Below are 22,879 nucleotides of genomic sequence, written 5' to 3'. Positions count from 1 at the left end.
TTAAAAGAATTCTGTCAGAATGTTTTTTTTTTTCTGTAATATGATAGCATCATGATTGTAGGGGAAGAGATCCTGATTCCAACGACGTATCACTTATGGGGCTGTTGTTAAGTTAAGATAGTGTAGCAACTGACTTGGCAATATAGGTGACACACTAAAAATTGCAACTGACCCTGACGGTTCCTATACAAAACACTAAAAGCTGCGACTGACCCTGCTGGTTCCTGTACAAACTAGAGATCCTGACCACACAGTCCCTAGTGGTTCCTGCGAGAGCTGAGATAGCCCTACCCACAGACTAGAAAATGGCAACTCAGACCTAGGCTGCCTGAAAGGCTGTCGAGCTCTTTACATTCCTCCTAAAGAACCGGGGGGCAGAGCAGAGTGCAAATTATCTACAGAAGGGAAAGTGTGCTGAGAGAGATCCCAGAGTGAGTAAAACAAAGCACAAGATACAAAATAAAGGATTAAGTATGTAGTGTTAAAGAATATGCTACTTTCTAAAATAAACAGATGGGTGCAGGGTAAAGAACATGAAAAGCAGAGATAAACCCTAGCTGGTCTTTCACTGACTGGCTTCAACTACAGCAGAGCAGGAAATACCAGCAGGGGGGAAAGTATATGAAGCCGCACCCAAATGGTGATAGGGCAGAGAAATGAGTAAATGAAAACACCTGTTATCCTAAAAAGACTGTACCGAGGATAACAGAAACTAAACACCCAGAGAAACAGAGAAAAGGTGTATCTGCTGTGGCTCAGCGGAGAAGCTGACCACAAAGCACAGGCTCAAGGATTCAAAATCAGATGCATGACATCTGGATGCTGTTAGTTCAATAAAATCTGTGTTTTGTCAGCTGGAGATTATCACTTGAAGACTAGCTCCCTCCTGGTCCAACCAATTCCCCAGCACTAATTGGCAGCTTTCTGCATATGCACAGTATACACAGAAATCAGCCAATCAGGGGTGTGGGTGGAGTTATGCACAGCTCTGGAGAGAAGAGGTAGATACACGGTAGAAAAACTATGATTTTATCAAAACTGTTCCAGCTACTAACCTAAGTGACACATCTGTGGAAACAGGCTCTCTGCCCCTACATTATGCTGCTCTCAGTGGGGGGCAGAAAAAACATGGCGACAGATTTTCTTTAAGGAGATATGTCCTTTTTTTGATCTGTGTTGCGAATCAAACTGGCCAAAGCAAGTTAATGGTCCCTTAAAAAAAACTAATAGTACCCCGTTTTCTATCATTTAAAGGATAGGAGTAGTAGAGAAGAGGTATCGCTCTTCAAACTTACTTTGACCGCTGTCCCGCCCCTATCAAAGTTTATCAAAAGTGTGTAACCCCTCCTCTCCCTGTCAGTGTATTTGGTTGCTTCCCACTTTTGATAGTGTTTGATATTGTTATCACAGTATTTGATACATCGCTTTTATATCATATTAGATTTTCATTTTATATGAGTTGGGTGCTGTAATCAGGTGCTGTAATCAGAGCAATGTATTTTATTCCCAGTGATCACATAGTTCAAAATGATCGTGTTTCTGCAGCATGTTATGTGAAAGGCATTGTGTGTATCACAGACAAGGTGTCGTGTTCAGGAGCGATTTCCATGCTTAAATACAACCAGATGTGATCATGCAGGAACAGAGCAATTATCCAGTTGTTGTGAGACTTGATACATGTGGTGCACAGATACGTACAGACAAAACACAACAAACAGTTCAATGTCGCAGATACATCCAGACAGCTAGAAGAGATCAATCAACAGCGGGACAGCGATATGTCCAGATACACAACAAACAGATGTGAGTGTTATGAGTTCTGGGGTCACAGAAGTGAAGGAAACAGTATTGCAGAAGCACACAGATCTGGCAATAAACATTTTTTAAGCTGAACTAAATGAAAATAAAGAACACATTATAAGGTAGCAATGCCACACACACACACAACATCATTGGAATGTAATCAATCAACTTCCATATGAAACGGGGCATTAGGGAATTTACCTAATTGCTAGTAGCCGATAGATAACAATGGGGGCTATGTCCTGGGCAGACATCTAGATCAACCACATTTTTGTTGAAATAGATAATGCCTGTTAGAACAGATCTTTATTAAAGTGGCTGATTTTGATGCCACAAAATCTGATACGATTCTATCATTTCTCCGCAAGTCAGAAGTGAAACACTGAAAAAGCTTTTTGAATGGTAATCCGCACGCTAAATGATGTAATACATATATGCAATAATGGCCACATACAGTACTATACGTATCCTGGATTTGCGAGTTTTTGTAACAATAAGATTCACAATTCTTGTTCAGGAATGTCACAACTTCGCGTGGAAAGATAATGCTATCCGGACAAAAGCCGTAGGTATCAAAAAATATGCCCATCTTATCATCGCAGAGTACGATCAATACCCAGTATTGCCCAGCTTGACTCGACGGGTCTGTATTCACGATATATGCTGCGGGTCTCTGAGTCACTCTTTCTTCCGGAAGCAAATCACATGGAAACACACCGGCGAATATACGGTCTGTATAATTATCGGCCTTCAGTACCGCTGTAAGCTGTAGACTGTCCATCATTACTTAATTAAAATCATACAAGATCTCTCTCCTATTATTAATTTCCAGAATGGTGTGGTTGACTGCAAAAACAATCATATTTATTGTGTGGGGTGTGGGTAGCGCAAACCGGACTTCAGCACGTAGTTTACCTGTTTTAATGAGTGAGAAATGCCCTTCAGGCTCTTGATCAGGTGATAAATCAAAAGTAAATAGAGTGAATCCCGCCATAAATTCTTCATGATCTATTGCCATGGCACAATCAGCCTTTTGCTTACCAGATATATGGACAAGCGCCATATACTCTCTGATGGCTAAATCAACATTAAAATTAGGATTATAAGGTCTCGTGGGTATCTGTTGGCCATCCAGATATAAAGCTCTGCAATGTATATATTCTTTCAATCTCGAAATTTCACTTATTATTCCACAAGGAATTTCTGTGGTTGTTTTTCATCATTCGGATGTCTGGATAGGCTTAGAATACACAATGTGCTGACCATATTTATAAGTTTTATGAGTCAGTCATTTCTAACCAATAATTAAAGCCGTTGTTTTATTTTTGTTTGGTTATATAGCTCCAACATATTCCATAGCACTTAACTCAGATTTACTATTAATATTGGTCCCTCCCCCAATGAGGCAATCAAATTATTATTATTCATTATTTAATGGCCTTTGGCTCGATTTCGAGCCATGGTGACTTAATGGATGAAAGATCAGTAGGAAGATCGACCTTATGCACACCTAGATAGGTCCACCATGGCCTTCTCCACCATTATCTTGATTGCACCAAGCCATTGGGTACTGGTCTTCCCCTTCACCTCGTTCCTTCTATTTTTCGGACCATGATGTCCTTTTCCAGTGATTGTTCTCTTTGTAAGATGTGTCCAAAATAGGCAAGTCGTAGGTTTGGTGACTCTTGCTTGCTATGAGTGACATGTCTGGCATGATTTGTTCAAAAACTGATTTGTTCTTCTTGCCATCCATGGTGTTGATCACATTCTTCTCCAGCACCACATTTTGGAGGCATCAATTCTTCTTCTGCCTTGTTTCCTTTTCGTCCAGGTTTTACATCCATATTTTACTACAGAAAAAATGTACTAGCCATGCAATCCAATAAAGAATGGGAAAGAATTCCATGGAATGATGGATACAATATATATGGGTCTTTCGGGAGTGTTGGTTAAAAAAAACACTTGAAACTCCTACAATAACTTTTTTGAGTACTCATACAGTATATGAACCCATAATCTTTAATGTACTGGAGCAGAACAATATTGTATCATACAATTATTAGGTTCTGTAGAAGGACGTAGATCTGGGTATTTATTATGATGGAATATAGGCTGAACTGGATGGACAAATGTCTTTTTTCGGCCTTACTAACTATGTTACTATGTTACTATGTTACCCCAGGCTTCTCTGCTGCAGGAGTGGCGGACAACAGATGACTGCACGTTAAAGTTATTTTATGTTTTGTTTCTAAACAGGTGCTGTAGGATTCCTGGAAATTGACGTTTTTACCCACAGTCAACGATATACGTGTACAAATCATAAAGATAACTCGCTGTGACATTGCCTTTCTTCTTGTCTAGTAAAGGGTATTTCATCATTGCTTACGCCTCGCAAGTAAACAAATTTCTCTTTTCTTTTCAAAAGCAGGAGAGATGAGATAATAGAGCTGAAGAGCAATGATGGAAGGATTTCTTCAATAGAAAAGTTCTATTAGGTTCATCCAAAAAGAGAACACCTTTTTATTCTGTTATTGTCTTATTTTATGACTTTTAAAGCTTGATAGCAGATTTAACCCCTTCATGACCCAGCCTATTTTGACCTTAAAGACCTTGCCATTTTTTGCAATTCTGACCAGTGTCCCTTTATGAGGTAATAACTCAGGAACGCTTCAATGGATCCTAGCGGTTCTGAGATTGTTTTTTTCGTGACATATTGGGCTTCATGTTAGTGGTAAATTTAGGTCAATAAATTCTGTGTTTATTTGTGATAAAAACGGAAATTTGGCGAAAATTTTGAAAATTTCGCAATTTTCACATTTTGAATTTTTATTCTGTTAAACCAGAGAGGTATGTGACACAAAATAGTTAATAAATAACATTTCCCACACGTCTACTTTACATCAGCACAATTTTGGAAACAACATTTTTTTTTGCTAGGAAGTTATAAGGGTTAAAATTTGACCAGCGATTTCTCATTTTTACAACGAAATTTACAAAACCATTTTTTTTAGGGACCACCTCACATTTGAAGTCAGTTTGAGGGGTCTATATGGCTGAAAATACCCAAAAGTGACACCATTCTAAAAACTGCACTCCTCAAGGTGCACAAAACCACATTCAAGAAGTTTATTAACCCTTCAGGTGCTTCACAGCAGCAGAAGCAACATGGAAGGAAAAAATGAACATTTAACTTTTTAGTCACAAAAATGATTTTTCAGCAACAATTTTTGTATTTTCCCAATGGTAAAAGGAGAAACTGAACCACGAAAGTTGTTGTCCAATTTGTCCTGAGTACGCTGATACATCATATGTGGGGGTAAACCACTGTTTGGGCGCACGGCAGGGCTTGGAAGGGAAGGAGCGCCATTTGACTTTTTGAATGAAAAATTGGCTGCACTCTTTAGCGGACACCATGTCACGTTTGGAGAGCCCCCGTGTGCCTAAAAATTGGAGCTCCCCCACAAGTGACCCCATTTTGGAAACTAGACGCCCCAATGAACTTATCTAGATGCATAGTGAGCCCTTTAAACCCCCAGCTGCTTCACAAATTGATCCGTAAAAATGAAAAAGTACTTTTTTTTCACAAAAAATTTCTTTTCGCCTCAATTTTTTCATTTTCACATGGACAACAGGATAAAATGGATCCTAAAATTTGTGTGGCAATTTCTCCTGAGCACACCGATACCTCACATGTGGGGATAAACCACTGTTTGGGCACATGGTAAGGCTCGGAAGGGAAGGAGCGCCATTTGACTTTTTGAATGAAAAATTATCTCCATCGTTAGCGGACACCATGTCGCGTTTGGAGAGACCCTGTGTGCTTAAACATTGGAGCTCCCCCACAAGTGACCCCATTTTGGAAACTGGACCCCCCAAGGAACTTATCTAGATGCCTAGTGAGCACTTTAAACCCTCAGGTGCTTCACAAATTGATCTGTAAAAATGAAAAAGTACTTTTTTTTCACACAAAAAATTCTTTTCGCCTCAATTTTTTCATTTTCACATGGGCAATAGGATAAAATGGATCATAAAATTTGTTGGGCAATTTCTCCCGAGTACGCCGATACCTCATATGTGGGGGTAAACCACTGTTTGGGCACACGGCAGGGCTCGGAAGGGAAGGCGCGCCTTTTGACTTTTTGAATGGAAAATTAGCTCCATTTGTTAGCGGACACCATGTCGCATTTGGAGAACCCCTGTGTGCCTATGCAATGGAGCTCCCCCACAAGTGACCCCATTTTGGAAACTAAACCCCCCAAGGAACTTATCTAGATGCATACTGAGCACTTTAAACCCCCAGGTGCTTCACAGAAGTTTATAATGCAGGGCCATGAAAATAAAAAATAATTTTTCTTTTCTCAAAAATGATTTTTTAGCCTAGAATTTCCTATTTTGCCAATGGTAATAGGAGAAATTGGACCACAAATGTTGTCCAGTTTGTCCTGAGTACGCAGATACCCCATATGTGGGGGTAAACCACTGTTTGGGCGCACGGCAGGGCTCAGAAGGGAAGGCACGCCATTTGGCTTTTTAAATGGAAAATTAGCTCCAATCATTAGCGGACTGTTGTGAATTCTGTGGCTGAGTTCACTTCTGTGGTCACAAGTGGTATTGCAGTCTCTGGGCTTCCTCCCTCAGGTGTTTTGGTGAGCTCGTTGGCTGCCTTGCTATTTAGCTCCACCTGAGTCTGTCTTCCTTGCTCCTTGTCAATGTTCCAGTGTTGGATCTGAGCTACTGCATCTTTCCTTGGACCTGCTGCTCTGCTAGATAAGTGCTTCTAGTTTGTTTTCTGTTTTTTTCTGTCCAGCTTGCTATTGTCTTTTGCTGGAAGCTCTGAGAAGCAGAGGGGTGCACCGCCGTGCTGTTAGTTCGGCACGGTGGGTCTTTTTGCCCCTTTGCGTGGTTTTCGTTTTAGGGTTTTTTGTAGACTGCATAGTTCTCTTTGCTATCCTCGCTCTGTCTAGAATATCGGGCCTCACTTTGCTGAATCTATTTCATTCCTACGTTTGTCTTTTCATCTTGCTAACAGTCATTATATGTGGGGGGCTGCCTATTCCTTTGGGGTATTTCTCTGAGGTAAGTCAGGCTTGTATTTCTATCTTCAGGCTAGTCAGCTCCTCAGGCAGTGCCGAGTTGCATAGGTAGTTGTTAGGCGCAATCCACTGCTGCTTATAGTTGTGTGAGGATAGATCAGGTACTGCAGTCTACAGAGATTCCACGTCTCAGAGCTCGTCCTATTGTTTTTGGTTATTGCCAGATCTCTGTATGTGCGCTGATTACTGCACGCTGTGTTGCCTGATTGCCAGCCATAACAGCGGACACCATGTCGCGTTTGGAGAGCCCCTGTGTGCCTAAACATTGGAGATCCCCCACAAATGACCCCATTTTGGAAACTAGACCCCCAAAGGAACTAATCTAGATGTGTGGTGAGCACTTTGAACCCTCAAGTGCTTCACAGAAGTTTATAACGCAGAGCCATGAAAATAAAAAAATAAAATTCTTTTCTCAAAAATGATTTTTTAGCCCGCAATTTTTTATTTTCCCAAGGGTAACAGGAGAAATTTGACCCCAAAAGTTGTTGTCCAGTTTCTCCTGAGTACGCGGATACCCAATATGTGGGGGTAAACCACTGTTTAGGCAGATGCTGGGGCTCGGAAGTGAAGTAGTGACGTTTTGAAATGCAGACTTTGATGGAATGCTCTGCGGGCGTCACGTTGCGTTTGCAGAGCCCCTGATGTGGCTAAACAGTAGAAACCCCCCACAAGTGACCCCATTTTGGAAACTAGACCCCAAAAGGAACTTATCTAGATATGTGGTGAGCACTTTCAACCCCCAAGTGCTTTACAGAAGTTTATAACACAGAGCCGTGAAAATAATAAATACGTTTTCTTTCCTCAAAAATAATTTTTTAGCCCAGAATTTTTTATTTTCCCAAGGGTTACAGGAGAAATTGGACCACAAAAGTTGTTGTCCAGTTTCTCCTGAGTACGCTGATAGCCCATGTGTGGGGGTAAACCACTGTTTGGGCACACGTCGGGGCTCAGAAGGGAAGTAGTGACTTTTGAAATGCAGACTTTGATGGAATGGTCTGCGGACGTCATGTTGCGTTTGCAGAGCCCCTGGTGTGCCTAAACAGTAGAAACCCCCCACAAGTGACCCCATTTTGGAAACTAGACCCCCCAAGGAACTTATCTAGATATGTGGTGAGCACTTTGAACCCCCAAGTGCTTCACAGACGTTTACAACGCAGAGCCGTGAAAATAAAAAATCATTTTTCTTTCCTCAAAAATGATGTTTTAGCAAGCAATTTTTTATTTTCTCAAGGGTAACAGGAGAAATTGGACCCCAGTAATTGTTGCGCAGTTTGTCCTGAGTATGCTGGTACCCCATATGTGGGGGTAAACCACTGTTTGGGCACACGTCGGGGCTCGGAAGTGAGGGAGCACCATTTGACTTTTTGAATACAAGATTGGCTGGAATCAATGGTGGCGCCATGTTGCGTTTGGAGACCCCCTGATGTGCCTAAACAGTGGAAACCCCTCAATTCTAACCCCAACACACCCCTAAACCTTATCCCAACTGTAGCCGTAACCCTAATCACAACCCTAACCCCGACACACCCGTAACCCCAACACACCCCTAACCCTAACCACAACCCTAATTCCAACCCAACCCTAGCCCTAAGGCTATGTGCCAACGTTGCGGATTCGTATGAGATTTTTCAGCACCATTTTTGAAAAATCCGCGGGTAAAAGGCACTGTGTTTTACCGCGGATTTCCAGTGTTTTTTGTCCGGATTTCACCTGCGGATTCCTATTGAGGAACAGGTGTAAAACGCTGCGGAATCCGCACAAAGAATTGACATGCTGCGGAAAATACAACGCAGCGTTCCCGCGCGGTATTTTCCGCACCATGGGCACATAGCGGCCAATCCGCACCGTGTGCACATAGCCTAATTCTAAAGTTATGTGCACACGCTGCGGAAAACGCTGCGGATCCGCAGCAGTTTCCCATGAGTTTACAGTTCAATGCAAACCTATGGGAAACAAAAATCGCTGTTCACATGCTGCAGAAAAACTGCACGGAAACGCAGCGGTTTACATTCCGCAGCATGTCACTTCTTTCTGCGGATTCCGCAGCGGTTTTACAACTGCTCAAATAGAAAATCACTGTTGTAAAAGGGCATTGAAATGCGCAGAAAAAACATGGTAAATCCGCCATAAATCCGCAGCGGTTTAGCACTGCGGATTTATCAAATCCGCAGCGGAAAAATCCGCAGAGGACCAGAATACGTGTGCACATACCGAAACCCTAACCCTACCCCTAACCCTACCCCTACCCCTAACCCTACCCCTAACCCTACCCCTAACCCTAGTTCTTACCCCAACCTTAGTGGAAAAAAAATATATATTTTTTTTATTGTCCCTACCTATGGGGGTGACAAAGGGGGGGTGGTCATTTACTTTTTTTTTTATTTTGATCACTGAGATATAACCTATCTCAGTGATCAAAATTCACTCTGGCCGGCAGATTCGGCGGGCGCACTGCACATGCGCCCGCCATTTTGGAAGATGGCGGCGCCCAGGAAAGAAGACGGACGGTCCCCGGGAGGCCAGGTAAGTATAAGGGGGGGGAGATCAGGGCACGGGGGGGGGGGGGCGTCGGATCACGGGGGGGTGGATTGGAGCACGGAGTGGGGGATCGCTGTGCGGGCGGGTGGATTGGAGCACGGGGGGGGAATCGCTGTGCGGGGGGGGATCGGAGTGCGGGGGGGTTTGATTGGAGCACGGGGGGGTGTGATTGGAGCACGGGGGGAGCGGACAGGAGGACGGGGGAGCGGAGCACAGGACCGAGGGGAGCGGACCACAGATCGGGGGGATGGGGGGCGATCGGTGGGGTGGGGTGGGGGCACATTAGTGTGTCCAGCCATGGCCGATGATATTGCAGCATCGGCCATGGCTGGATTGTAATATTTCACCATTTTTTTAGGTGAAATATTACAAATCGCTCTGATTGGCAGTTTCACTTTCAACAGCCAATCAGAGTGATCGTAGCCACGAGGGGGTGAAGCCACCCCCCCTGGGCTAAACTACCACTCCCCCTGTCCCTGCAGATCGGGTGAAATGGGAGTTAACCCTTTCACCCGATCTGCAGGGACGCGATCATTCCATGACGCATATGCTGCGTCATGGGTCGGAATGGCACCGACTTTCATGACGCAGCGTATGCGTCAAAGGTCGGGAAGGGGTTAATTGCAATTCCTTATTATGCTACTTGTATTAAACTCCTTACTATAGAAAAGCTTCAGAACTTGTAACAATCTACACTGGATCCTGGTAGCAAATATTCATTGTCCCTGCAGGCACAGGGACAGGCAGCAATATATAGTACCCATAACCGCAATGGGGTCTAACGTGACCCCACATATGCATTATTTTCATAGGCTCATTTTCAAAACTGATTTGTGTATGCATCGTAGTTTATGGGGTGAATACTGTCCTGGTTTCATTATATTTATAATGTATTTCTGATAAAGACTTCAAAACTTACAAGAATTCCATGTAAAGTTGAATACTCATGATTGTCTCCAAAAATTCTTTATAAGTTTTGTACACATTGTTGTTCGCTGACAATAAGCAATTACAAATAACTTTTTGTGCAGCCAGATGAAAAAAATATGCTCAAGTATGATTGTAACCAACCTCATCATATGTTATAAGGTGTGGTGTGTGATGTTAAGGAGAATGACTCATATGAATGAGTGAATGACTCATATGCCACAGGTTCCTTCACACATTTTAACTGATTTTTTTAAGTTAAAATTTTGGTTTGAGCAAATAAAAGTCCTGACCTTAATCATTAAGGTCAGGGCTTTGATCTGCACAAACCGAAAATTTAACTTAAAAAATCTGTTAAAATGTGTGAAGGAACCTGTTGCATATGAGTCATCCACAAATTAATCCTATAGAAAGGTTGTGAAACATCCTGAAGCGAGCAGTTCATGGGGGGAAATCCCACCAACATACAGAGTTTAGTAGGGTGAGTGGGCTACAATTCATCCAAGCAGATGTGCAGGAGTAATCAGCAATTACCAAATATTTTTCAGCTTCTGTTATTGCCACACAATGGGGTCACACCAGATATTAAAAGGAATGATTCACATACTTTTTCTACTCTCAGACACGTGATATTGGATTATTTTCCTCAGTAAAAAGATGAGAATCCCAGTTGTTTGATTTGGTTCTCTTTATCTACTTTTAGGACTTGTGTGAAAACTCAAGTCTCCACAAAAAGTGACATGGGAATCTTTCTGAAAGCGACAGGCATAAGAAAGAAACTGAAGCTTGTTTCTGATGCCACAAATATGGATAATTCAAGAAATACTGCACCACATGGAAGTAGAAGAAAAAAAAACAATTTCCAAAAGAGAATAATCAAAAGGTGAGTACTACAATCTCTAACTCTTGTGCAAGTAATTGGCATGTCAGCTTTGAACAAGACCTCTAATTGGGTCAAAAGTGGCCAGTTTTCTATCTTTATTTTTTTCGGCTGCTCTTCTGAGTATTCCATTTTGTTTAATGTTCTACCCAGAAGATAATGACGATAATGTTTTTTTTCTATATCGAAAATGAGACAGTTAATTCTCCCACAATATCTAAGGGCTGACGACTGAGCTGAAATCCACAGCTTAGACAGCAATGATTCAGCATTTCACACAACAGCTCAGTGTATTAACTTTTTATGTTTTGCATTCATAACTTCATGCATCACTCCTGCTACTCCATGGAATTCTGCCTGATCATGTATGAGCTGTGTCATATCCCTTACATAATGTATTGAATCACACATACCATTCCCTTGCGCAACAGTTGCAGCATTTCACTGGATCTGTCGCAAAGTACTTGAATCATACCTGTAAAGAATCTGCATAACTAATCAAATGCCTAATAGAGCCAAGATGATTGTCTTAAAGGGAACCTGTCACCTGAATTTGGCGGGACCAGTTTTCAGTCATATGGGTGGAGTTTTCGGGTGATTGATTCACCCTTTCCTTACCCGCTGGCTGCATGCTGGCCGCAATATTGGATTGAAGTTCTTTCTCTGTCCTCCGTAGTACACGCCTGCGCAAGGCAATCTTGCCTTGTGCACGCGCAGTATGCTTTGCCCAACTGCGGGCGAAGCCAAAAAGCATTAGTGCGCATGCGCCGGCGCACTATGTCCCGGAACTATTTCGCTGTGGTCCGGGACATAGTGTGCCGGCGCATGCGCACTAATGCTTTTCGGCTTTGCCCGCAGTTGGGCAAAGCATACTGCGCGTGCGCAAGGCAAGATTGCCTTGCGCAGGCATGTACTACGGAGGACAGAGAAAGAACTTCAATCCAATATTGCGGCCAGAATGCAGCCAGCGGGTAAGGAAAGGGTGAATCAAACACCCAAATCTCCACCCATATGACCAAAAACCGGTACCGCCAAATTCAGGTGACAGGTTCCCTTTAGATGGTAGTCTCACATTCAAAACAGTAGTGGATGGTGAGATTTGGAACCTGAAAGTCAAAAGTTCAAAACATTGTTTCCCTTTTTCTTATCAGTGTATATTGATCGATATTTTAGTCAAAATACTCAAGGTCACGACCTGTATCAAGGGTCCTTAACTCCTTATACTTGCGAGCCCCTACACTAAATTTAAAAGCAAAGCCACAGAAAGAGGAATTACAATTTTCCAAAATTTAAGAATTGTAATGGGTTTACTGCATCCTGATTAGTGCATTAGTTTCTGTGATCTTGACAGTTAAATACTGTTGCCCTTTTTTGCAGCATAAATTCTTGAATTTTGGGGGAAATGTAATACCTCCTTCTGTGGATTTGCTTTTAATAACCCATCTGAGAGCAACATGATGTAGGAGCAGAGACCTGATTTAATTGATGTATCACTTAGGTTACTTGCTGCTGTTTGGATAAAATCTTTGTGTTATCTGCTGCAGATCTACCAGTTTTCAGAATACTTTTATAGTAGAGTGAATCTCTGATTTTTATATTAACTGTATAGTGGTATTGTACACACAGACACGGTCAGACGTAGCGTACATGTGCTGTGTGTATTTTGAAGTGAGCAAGCACTTTTTATACCACTCAAGAAGCTCATTAAGAAACCTAAACTTTTTGGGTGGGGATTTGGCAATTTGGCAATTCCTACCAATTTGATCGTTTTTGAATTCCAAGAGTAATCTTCCTCCGATTCAGTTTTAACTATGCCGCAGTATGAAGACTCCCATACAGAATCATGCTCTTCAAATTTTTCCGAGATGGATGGATATCTTTTTTTTTACTTTACCCACATTCTCTTTCAACCATAGGATAACCTGATCCCATTGCCAAAAATGTTTAGCCTAGAAGCACAATCTCACTAATTTACCAAAAAAAGAGGGTGAAGATTCGGCAGCAATAGGAAGGAGGGACATTGAGGAGCTGTCGATCATGCAAAGAGGGTGGAGATTCAGCAGCAGTAGGGAGGGGGGACACTAAGGAGCTGTCAATTAAGTTAGGTGGGTATCAGATTTGAGAGATATATCTACTAATTTATGAAGTTTGATAAATCTGGTGACAGATCGGGTTTACATTGAACCTTTCATCAAGTTTTTCATATTGAACTCGACACACGATGTAGTAGACGCTGCACAGAATAATATGTTTCTTTTTTCGCCTCTCTACAGTGGCTGTGTCATTTTGTCTCATGCAAAGCTTGTTCTAAGCTATGGCAGGGGCGTGCTTTTCTTTCCTTTTCTTGCTTTTTATTGGTCAGTGTCAGATAGAGGAAAAGGTACACGCCTCCAGTGAAATCTCTCTGGTAATGCCCACTTGGGCTTAAAAAACCCAAAACTGTTTAGGTGTAAAATACTTTGTTCAATAATATCTCTGCAACAAAGAGGCAAAATTTAAAAATAAATAAAGCAAAAACTTTTTATTCTGCTCTGGAGTCATCATTACATTGTGTGTCAATTTGAAAATGAAAAATTTGGTGAAAAGTCCTCTTTAAGGATAATGATAATAACATTGATGACGACAATAATGATGATGAAAACGGGATATAAATGAGTTTTATTGAATTTTGTTATTGTTTAACAGTGGTTTTATACACATAGACACTGGCAGACATAATAGTATGTGCTGGGAATGTTTTGGCAGTGAGGGATTATTTTTTATACTTCTGAAGAAGCTGATTCAGTTGTGTGGCTTTTCCCGGGGGTGAATCCACAATTCCTACGACTTTGACTCTTTTTGGGTCCCAAATACAATCTTCCTCTAATCCACTTTTAACCATGCCACAGTACTCAGGCACCCAGGCGGTGTCATACCCTTCACGGTGCCATGTTTTCTGCAGAGGATGGCCTTGGCGATCGATCATCTTTACTCTTCCCACATTTACTCTCAACTTCAGGATAACCTGATCTCGTTGATCATCCAAAGGATACCGTGCGGCTTTCTCTATATCTCTGCTGACATAGACACCGGGCCCTAACATACCACCACTTGACCTCTTAAAACCATTCTGAATAATCTGCAAGGCCGCCTTCAATGTGGTTCCATGGTACATCACATAAATCTTCCCATCTTTTGGCTTATCATCGCTGCGAAGTAAGATTTCAGAAAAATCAGGCAGGGTCTCTTCGTCCCAAAAATCTTCATCAAATAAATAAGCCATGCTCTCTGTGATGGAAAATATGCATTAGACTTGCAGTGTAAGTTTACTCTACAGTATACAGTATTTCACATGTATACATTGTATAGGTGGTGATGTCAGAGCTAATAAGTAAAATATGTTTAGAGTTGATAGGGCGGGTAGGTGAAATAAAACCTGGGGTGCTGCTCTTCAAGAGCAAGGGTTGTTTTGTATCCTTGAAGAGTTAATGCACCTTAGCTGGTGACACAATTTGGTCATGAGACAAAATGGAGTCAAGAGTCATAAGAATGTTTACACCCTTATTAACACTACAGAGGCCAAAAAATACAAGTAGAGGTCTAATCAAAACAGATAACGCAGGAAGGCAATGGGAGAACCTCAGCAGGAGGAAAGATATGCTTTGGCCATAGCTAGCTATCGAGTGGGAGTGAGTAGCACACATTACCCTAGGAGTCCCGAGAAGGCTACAGAGGAGTAAGCCTATACTGTTTTTTTAAATCAAATACTAGAACAGCAAGTCCAATTTGGTTAATCAGAGTGGTCTAACACTGTCTAAAGTCCCATATAAATTGAAAGTAGGGGGGACGCTATCCCCAAAATGTTGCACAGGTGTGCTTGCGTCTTGTTTCTCCCTGCAGTGTCTGTGTGTAGGAATTTCTCCTGTAGATTTATAGCAATGTCCGTTTAAGGTAACACTACGCACCGAAAGTGAACTATTTTTTTGTAGACGTCCTTGCTCGACTGTATTTTTGCACCTTATTGGATAAAAATATTTATATTTGAAGAATACATTTGTCAGATGTTAGTGCGATTTTTCCCAGGTAAAAGAGACCAGTCCACTCACAAGAGAGTACCACCATTAGAAAGAGGCAAGGGTTACAATCACAGTGACTGAAGCACGTATCTGCCAGATAGATGATGATTAGCTGATTAATAGGTGTTGCAATAAATGAAAAAGCAGAAAAAAATGGCACCAATCTGCTGACTGCAGTGTGAATCAGTCCTTAGTATAAAGCATACCACCTGATAGTGAGCTAGGTGGTGTATGAAAAATGTGCTGAAGACCAAGCGCATTCAATATTCAAAAAAGAAACAGCACTCACTACTGCTTCTTAAAAAAGGTTAATAATGTCCTTTATTCCATGCGGCAGGACAATCCTTAAACGAGGAAGTGAAGGACAACAGCTGTTTCGCGCCTATCCAAGCGCTTTTGTTTGGACCCGCAGAAGCGCTTGGATAGGTGTGAAACAGCTGTTGTCCTCCTTCACTTCCCCGTTTAAGGATTGTCCCACCACATGGAATAAAGGACATTATTAACCTTTCTTAAGAAGCAGTAGTAACATAGTAACATAGTAACATAGTTAGTAAGGCCGAAAAAAGACATTTGTCCATCCAGTTCAGCCTATATAAAATCATAATAAATCCCCAGATCTACGTCCTTCTACAGAACCTAATAATTGTATGATACAATATTGTTCTGCTCCAGGAAGACATCCAGGCCTCTCTTGAACCCCTCGACTGAGTTCGCCATCACCACCTCCTCAGGCAAGCAATTCCAGATTCTCACTGCCCTAACAGTAAAGAATCCTCTTCTATGTTGGTGGAAAAACCTTCTCTCCTCCAGACGCAAAGAATGCCCCCTTGTGCCCGTCACCTTCCTTGGTATAAACAGATCCTCAGCGAGATATTTGTATTGTCCCCTTATATACTTATACATGGTTATTAGATCGCCCCTCAGTCGTCTTTTTTCTAGACTAAATAATCCTAATTTCGCTAATCTATCTGGGTATTGTAGTTCTCCCATCCCCTTTATTAATTTTGTTGCCCTCCTTTGTACTCTCTCTAGTTCCATTATATCCTTCCTGAGCACCGGTGCCCAAAACTGGACACAGTACTCCATGTGCGGTCTAACTAGGGATTTGTACAGAGGCAGTATAATGCTCTCATCATGTATATCCAGACCTCTTTTAATGCACCCCATGATCCTGTTTGCCTTGGCAGCTGCTGCCTGGCACTGGCTGCTCCAGGTAAGTTTATCATTAACTAGGATCCCCAAGTCCTTCTCCCTGTCAGATTTACCCAGTGGTTTCCCGTTCAGTGTGTAATGGTGATATTGATTCCCTCTTCCCATGTAGTGAGTGCTGTTTCTTTTTTTCAATGCTTAATAGGTGTGCATAGTTTCCACACCAGTGGTAGTCTTTATAATTGTGCGTTAAGAGGAGTAGCACATCAGAGAAGAAGAGAAGGTATGGAACTATCTAGTCCTCGCTTTTTACTTGGCTTTTGATGGGGGTGTCTGATGGGCACCTCTACATTACTAACACCAGGGCTTGATGCCAGCTGTGGTTTTTGACAAGTAACACAGACTAATATTAACTCCAAGCCCCATTACCCTGATTTCCAGCACAGAAGGGCAAAGGGGATGAGCAAATGCGAAGTGCCAGAATTGGTGCATCTAATGTAATGGGGTGGCTGTGTGCTGGTATTTTTAGGCTTAGAAAGGTCCAATAACAAGGCACCTTCCCAGCCTATTTCTCCTTATGCACTGACACTTTATTAGAGGAGCACCTTAGCCTACACGCACTTGCACTTTCTAGTGTTATTGTCCCCATGTGGATATTCAATAGTGGGGTCAAGTTCATTATCACCATTTTCCCTTAGGAGGCAAATATTCTACAGATAATTTTTGTGAAGAAATGCCTGGGAATTAATGTCAGTTATACTTTTATGTATTACGTTTGAGATATTTTTGCGCTTACATTTTTGGGCTGGTCTTTTTTGGTTTCTATTGTCAGTTGGTCCCTCACATTTGAGGCACCTTTGCTATGTGTGTATTTATGTATGTTTGTTTAATTATAAGTACAAAAAAAATGATATTTTATTCATCGTGTTTACTATTGATTATCTACCATTTTACATGTGACTTTTGGTGGTAGCAAAATTGATTTCACCCTTAAGAGGATTGCCTAAAAAATGTCTTAATAGCCGGCATACCAACGATTGGATAACATCATTGTCTCTAAATGGAGCCTGATTCTTTTCTATAAACATTGCCATTCTTACGTTACCTTCCGATAGCCAGAAATGAAGAAATTCACCATGGACCCTTCAATAATGAAAGTACTTACCAGTGCTCCTCTGCTGCAGATGTGTTGGATGACAGAGAACTTCTCCTCTTATAGGTCTTCTAAGTTTCGTTTTTCAATTAAGGGAGGATTCCAGGAAATAGGATGTTCTACTAGGTTGTAAAACTAGTCATAGTACATCATTTACTTATACTCAAAGATAAGGATAAAATTTCCCTTCGAGTTTATCTGAGGTGCGCATAGCGATCGGCTATATGGTCCATTTACATTCTCGTAAATGAATATTGGAACGTAGGAACATTGGCTTGTGATCGTCATGCAGTGTAAACAAGCTGCCGATCACCCAACAAATGAGCGAAATGCTCGTTTATTGGGCAAAATGGTCGCCCAAAAGATTTTCATTCTCGGCAGCGCACTGTCCTGTGTAAACAGGACTCATGCTACCGAAAATATACGTGCTCGCAACAATATATTACATATTGCTCAGTGCACATCATTAAACAAGCTCTGCCTGTATGTACCAGCTAATAAATGACCGCTGATCACCAAACATTTACCGATCTACGTTTGTTTAACGCCGCAGGGTGTATCGTGTAAGCAAACGTATAGTCAATGATACATGTGGCAAGACCGCTACGTCATCATATTGCGAGACCGCAATGCATGGAGCGGTCACCGGGGCTTCGCAAGGAGCAGGAAAGGCTGGTTCCTGATCCGGGGGGCCGACGGACGGTGAGTAGATAACAATTTTTTTTATTATTATTATTTTTAACATTAGATCTTTTTACTATTGATGCTGCATAGGCAGCATGAATAGTAAAAAGTTGGTCACACAGGGTTAATAGCAGCGTTAACCGAGTGCGTTACACCGCGGTCAACGCTGCCATTAACCCTGTGTGAGCGCTGACTGGAGGGGAGTACGGAGCAGGCACTGACTGCGGGGAGCAAGGAGCGGCCATGTTGCCGCCGGACTGTGCCCGTCGCTGATTGGTCGTGGCTGTTTTGCCCCGACCAGTCAGCGACTTGGATTTCCATGACAGAGGCCGCTACCAATGAATATCCGTGACAGACAGAAGGACAGACAGAAAGACGGAAGTGACCCTTAGACAATTATATAGTAGATTATGCAGTTTTTTTTCATACATGTCGCACATTTTTAATAAACATAAGACAGAAACAAACCAAAAAAAAACCCTCACAAAAAAAAAAATGAAGGTATTTAGGCCGATCAATAAGCCAAAAAGGTGCCATTCAAAAATGCAATATTTGTCACAAAATTAAGTCCTCTGTTAGCCCAACAAAGCCTTCAATGTTATGGTAGAAGAAATAATAAAAGTTAAAAGGCCAAAATACGGATGTATCCTTGGTTAAAAGAACACATAACACAGCACCGAAATATTACGGAGCATAAAAGTGTAATTTCACACCTAACTTTAGATGAAGATGGGTCTTTGTTGTTAAAAATGTTTTCAAGCCAAAATGAAACCCCAAGAGGTAAAACAATGTTTTTATATTTGGTCCACAGATATATTGCAGAGATCAATCCTTTTGAACTTTTAATTCACCAGTTTTGGTGATATTTTACCAAAAATTAAATTTGCTGCAAATTTTTGGTGGCAAATCTCAAGTAGTCCAATTGCCATGGCATAGTGTGTAGAACATTTTACCATCCCTGAATAGTGTATCCAATCTGTGTGTGTGAGAGAGAAAAACATTGTACTTCAAGAAGGATGGGAAATGTATATACCTGGAATACATTAACCAATTCCACTGGCCCTTCTGCTGCCATCATGGACAATGTTCATTAACAATATTGTCTTTTCCTGTCCCTTATGTGGAATAAGTTGTGAGCTCTGACCTCAGTAAAAGCATATAATGGTGCTACTTTGCCAGCCTCAAATATTTCTACTGGTTGAAATAGTGAAATGTGATTGGCTGCACTAGACCATGTGATGGGATAATTTCAGGGCATTATGGGTAAGCCTGCCTGGCCGTACCTCTCGTCACCTACAGTACCTCAGAGTAGCTCAATTTGAAGAATTTACGGTAGTTCCTTTTTGTTCCTGCTATGTAGGGAGACCATAATGGGGTCCAACCTGGCCCCCACATGCCAATTTCTTCATAGCCTCCTTAGAGGATAGATTTATTTATTGATCAAGGTTTATGGAGTGCATCATTGGCTAAAGGCATTATATTGATCTATATGGCATGTATGGTGTATCCATGCTGCAAAATGCTAGCAAAATCCTAGGCATGTAACAACTTACATCATAATTACTGGGTGGCCACATATATTATTAATATTACTATTTATTATTATAGCGCCATTTATTCCATGGCGCTATACATATGAGGAGGGGTATACATAAAAACAGGTACAATAACCTTGAACAATACAAGTCACAACTGGTACAGGAGGAGAGAGGACCCTGCCCGCGAAGGCTCACAATCTACAAGGGATGGGTGAGAATACAGTAGGTGAGGGTAGAGCTGGTCGTGCAGTGGTTTGGTGGATCGGTGATTACTGCAGGTTGTAGGCTTGCCGGAAGAGGAAGGTTTTCAGGTTCTTTTTGAAGGTTTCGATGGTAGGTGAGAGTCTGATGTGTTGTGGTAAAGAGTTCCAGAAAAGGGGTGATACGCGAGAGAAATCTTGTATGCGATTGTGGGAAGAGGAGATAAGAGGGGAGTAGAGAAGGAGATCTTGTGAGGATCGGAGGTTGTGTGTAGGTAAGTACCGGGAGACGAGGTCACAGATGTATGGAGGAGACAAGTTGTGGATGGCTTTGTACATCATGGTTAGGGTTTTGTACAGGAGTCTTTGGATAATGGGGAGCCAGTGAAGGGATTGACAGAGGGGAGAAGCCGGGGAATAGCGGGGGGACAGGTGGATTAGTCGGGCAGCTGAGTTTAGAATAGATTGGAGGGGTGCGAGAGTGTTCGAGGGGAGGCCACAGAGCAGGTTACAGTAGTCGAGGCGGGAGATGATGAGGGCATGGACTAGGGTTTTTGCAGATTCTTGGTTTAGGAATGTACGGATCCGTGAAATATTTTTAAGTTGAAGGCGGCAGGAAGTGGAAAGGGCTTGTATATGCGGTTTGAAGGAGAGATCAGTGTCAAGGATTACCCCGAGACAGCGAGCTTGTGGGACTGGGGAGAGTGGGCAGATGTTTACTGTAATGGATAGGTTCGTTGGGGGGGGGTCGCGTGAGATGGGGGAAAGACAATGAATTCTGTTTTGTCCATGTTAAGTTTTATGCAAATTGCCTCTTCTGAGAAAAAGAGGACTTAAACTCTATAGCGCCACCTGTTGGAAGTAGCGATCCTACAAGTCACAATCAACCCTTTAACGAGTCGTGCAATATGACTTAGGATAAAAGCCAAATCTAGCGGAGAAGAAGGATGAAATAGCGGACAGAAATTGAGGGATTCTGGTTAGTAGGGTGGTAATATCTGGTCCAGAGATGTAGATCTGTGTGTCATCAGCATAGAGATGATACTGAAAACCGTGAGATTCTATGAGCAGGCCAAAAGTGTAAATGGAGAAGAGCAGGGGCCCTAGAACTGAACCTTGTGGGTCTCCGACAGATAGGGGGCGAGGTGAGGAGGTGGTGTGTGAGTGGGAGACACTGAATGTCCGGTCAGTTAGGTATGACGAGATCCAGGATAGGGCCAAGTTTGTGATGCCAAGGGATGAGAGGGTCTGTAGTAATAGGGAATGGTCCACTGTGTCAAAGGCAGAGGACAGGTCAATGAGGAGGAGGATAGAGTAGTGTCGCTTGCTCTTGGCTGTTTATAGGTCATTGGTGATCTTAGGGTAGTTTCAGTGGAGTGGTGTGACCGGAAGCCTGATTGCAAGCGGTCAAAAAGGGAGCAGGAAGATAGAGTTCAAGGTGGACGTGTTGTTCCAGTATATAGAAACATATAGTACTAGGATGGGCGAACGTGCATCGGGGTCCTCGATCGAGTAGCGAGCACTGCCGAGTATTGAATGGTGCTCATGTGCTCAGATCCCCGTAAGTGAATAATCTAAGCCGGGTAGAGAGATTTTCCATCCTCCGGAAAAATGCTCGAGATTGCCATTCACTTCCATTATGCTCGCTACTAGAATCTGACGTACTCGATTAGAGCAGTGTTTTTCAACCAGTGTGCCGCGGCACACTAGTGTGCCGCGACACATGGTCGGGTGTGCCGCGGGGAACGGGAGTCAGCTGTTCTCTGTGCCGACTGTCAAGCTGACAGCCGGCACAGAGAAGCTGCAGCGCGCCGGCTCCGGGAGATCAATTGTACTCGCAGACATCTACCAGCTGCGAGTACAATTGAGGCTCTGACCGCCGGGTCAGAGCGACGCCAGCAGCGTGATAAAGTCATGTGATCACGCTGCTGACGTCACTATCCGGCGCGCAGGAGACAGAAGACACTTGGTGGTAAGTGCTCCTGTACTTCTGGAGCTGAAGACACGTGTACGTGGGGGGGGGGCTGGAATTTATTTAGCATGTGTGGGGCAGGGTGCATTTATTCTGTGGAAGGGGATGGATTTATTCTATCGGAAGGGCAGTGGATATATTCTGTGGGGGTGAGTGGGGAGATGGGGGTGGACACAGTAGCGAGGGGAAAAATGTGTGCTGACAGTACTGGGAGCAACGGTGATGGGATGTGTGAGGACAGTATGGGGAGTCGGGGGAATGTGTGAGGAGGAAATATGGAGAGAGCAAAGGGGTATGTTAGCAGGGGGGGGATGTACAGGAGGAGGCTATTAGAAATGTGTGCAGACAGTATGGGGGGATGAAAGTGTGAGTGGATACAGAATAGATACTGAGTAGTGTGAGGGTAACAGCCAGGAGGAGACAGTATGCCAAGTAGGAGGAGTGTAATGAAGGGGCACAGTAGAGAGACTGGGCTCTCTATGAGGGACACAGTATGAGAAGGCAGTGTGAAGTATGGAAAAGAGAGAGAGGGCAGTGTGGATGGCATGTACCATAAGAGGGACAGTGAGGGTCATATTATGTGCTGGGAATAAAGTGAGGGGCAATTATTTACTCAGGGGCTCAGCCTAGGGCAGATATTGTTATTCCGGAGCATTATAATAACACTGCAATCTTTAAGGGTGTTGTGTCGGGATGTGCTGCAGAAGACAGGAGAAGATGGAAGTCTGCAGAAACGAGCTCTGCCGGTGGATGAGAAGAGTCATCATGGCATCTGGACAAGGTGAAGATGAAAAGAAAGAGGCGACTCCACAAACAACGTCATCTATCAGGTACCTGGATGTAAATGTGTTTTTTTTGTGATACTAATTCTCATTTTTATTTGTTAG

The sequence above is a fragment of the Ranitomeya imitator genome, chromosome 10, assembly GCF_032444005.1.
Source record: "Ranitomeya imitator isolate aRanImi1 chromosome 10, aRanImi1.pri, whole genome shotgun sequence".
NCBI classification, from domain to species: Eukaryota; Metazoa; Chordata; class Amphibia; order Anura; family Dendrobatidae; genus Ranitomeya; species Ranitomeya imitator.
The sequence above is the reverse complement of the archived record's forward strand: the minus strand, read 5'-3'. Positions refer to the sequence as shown.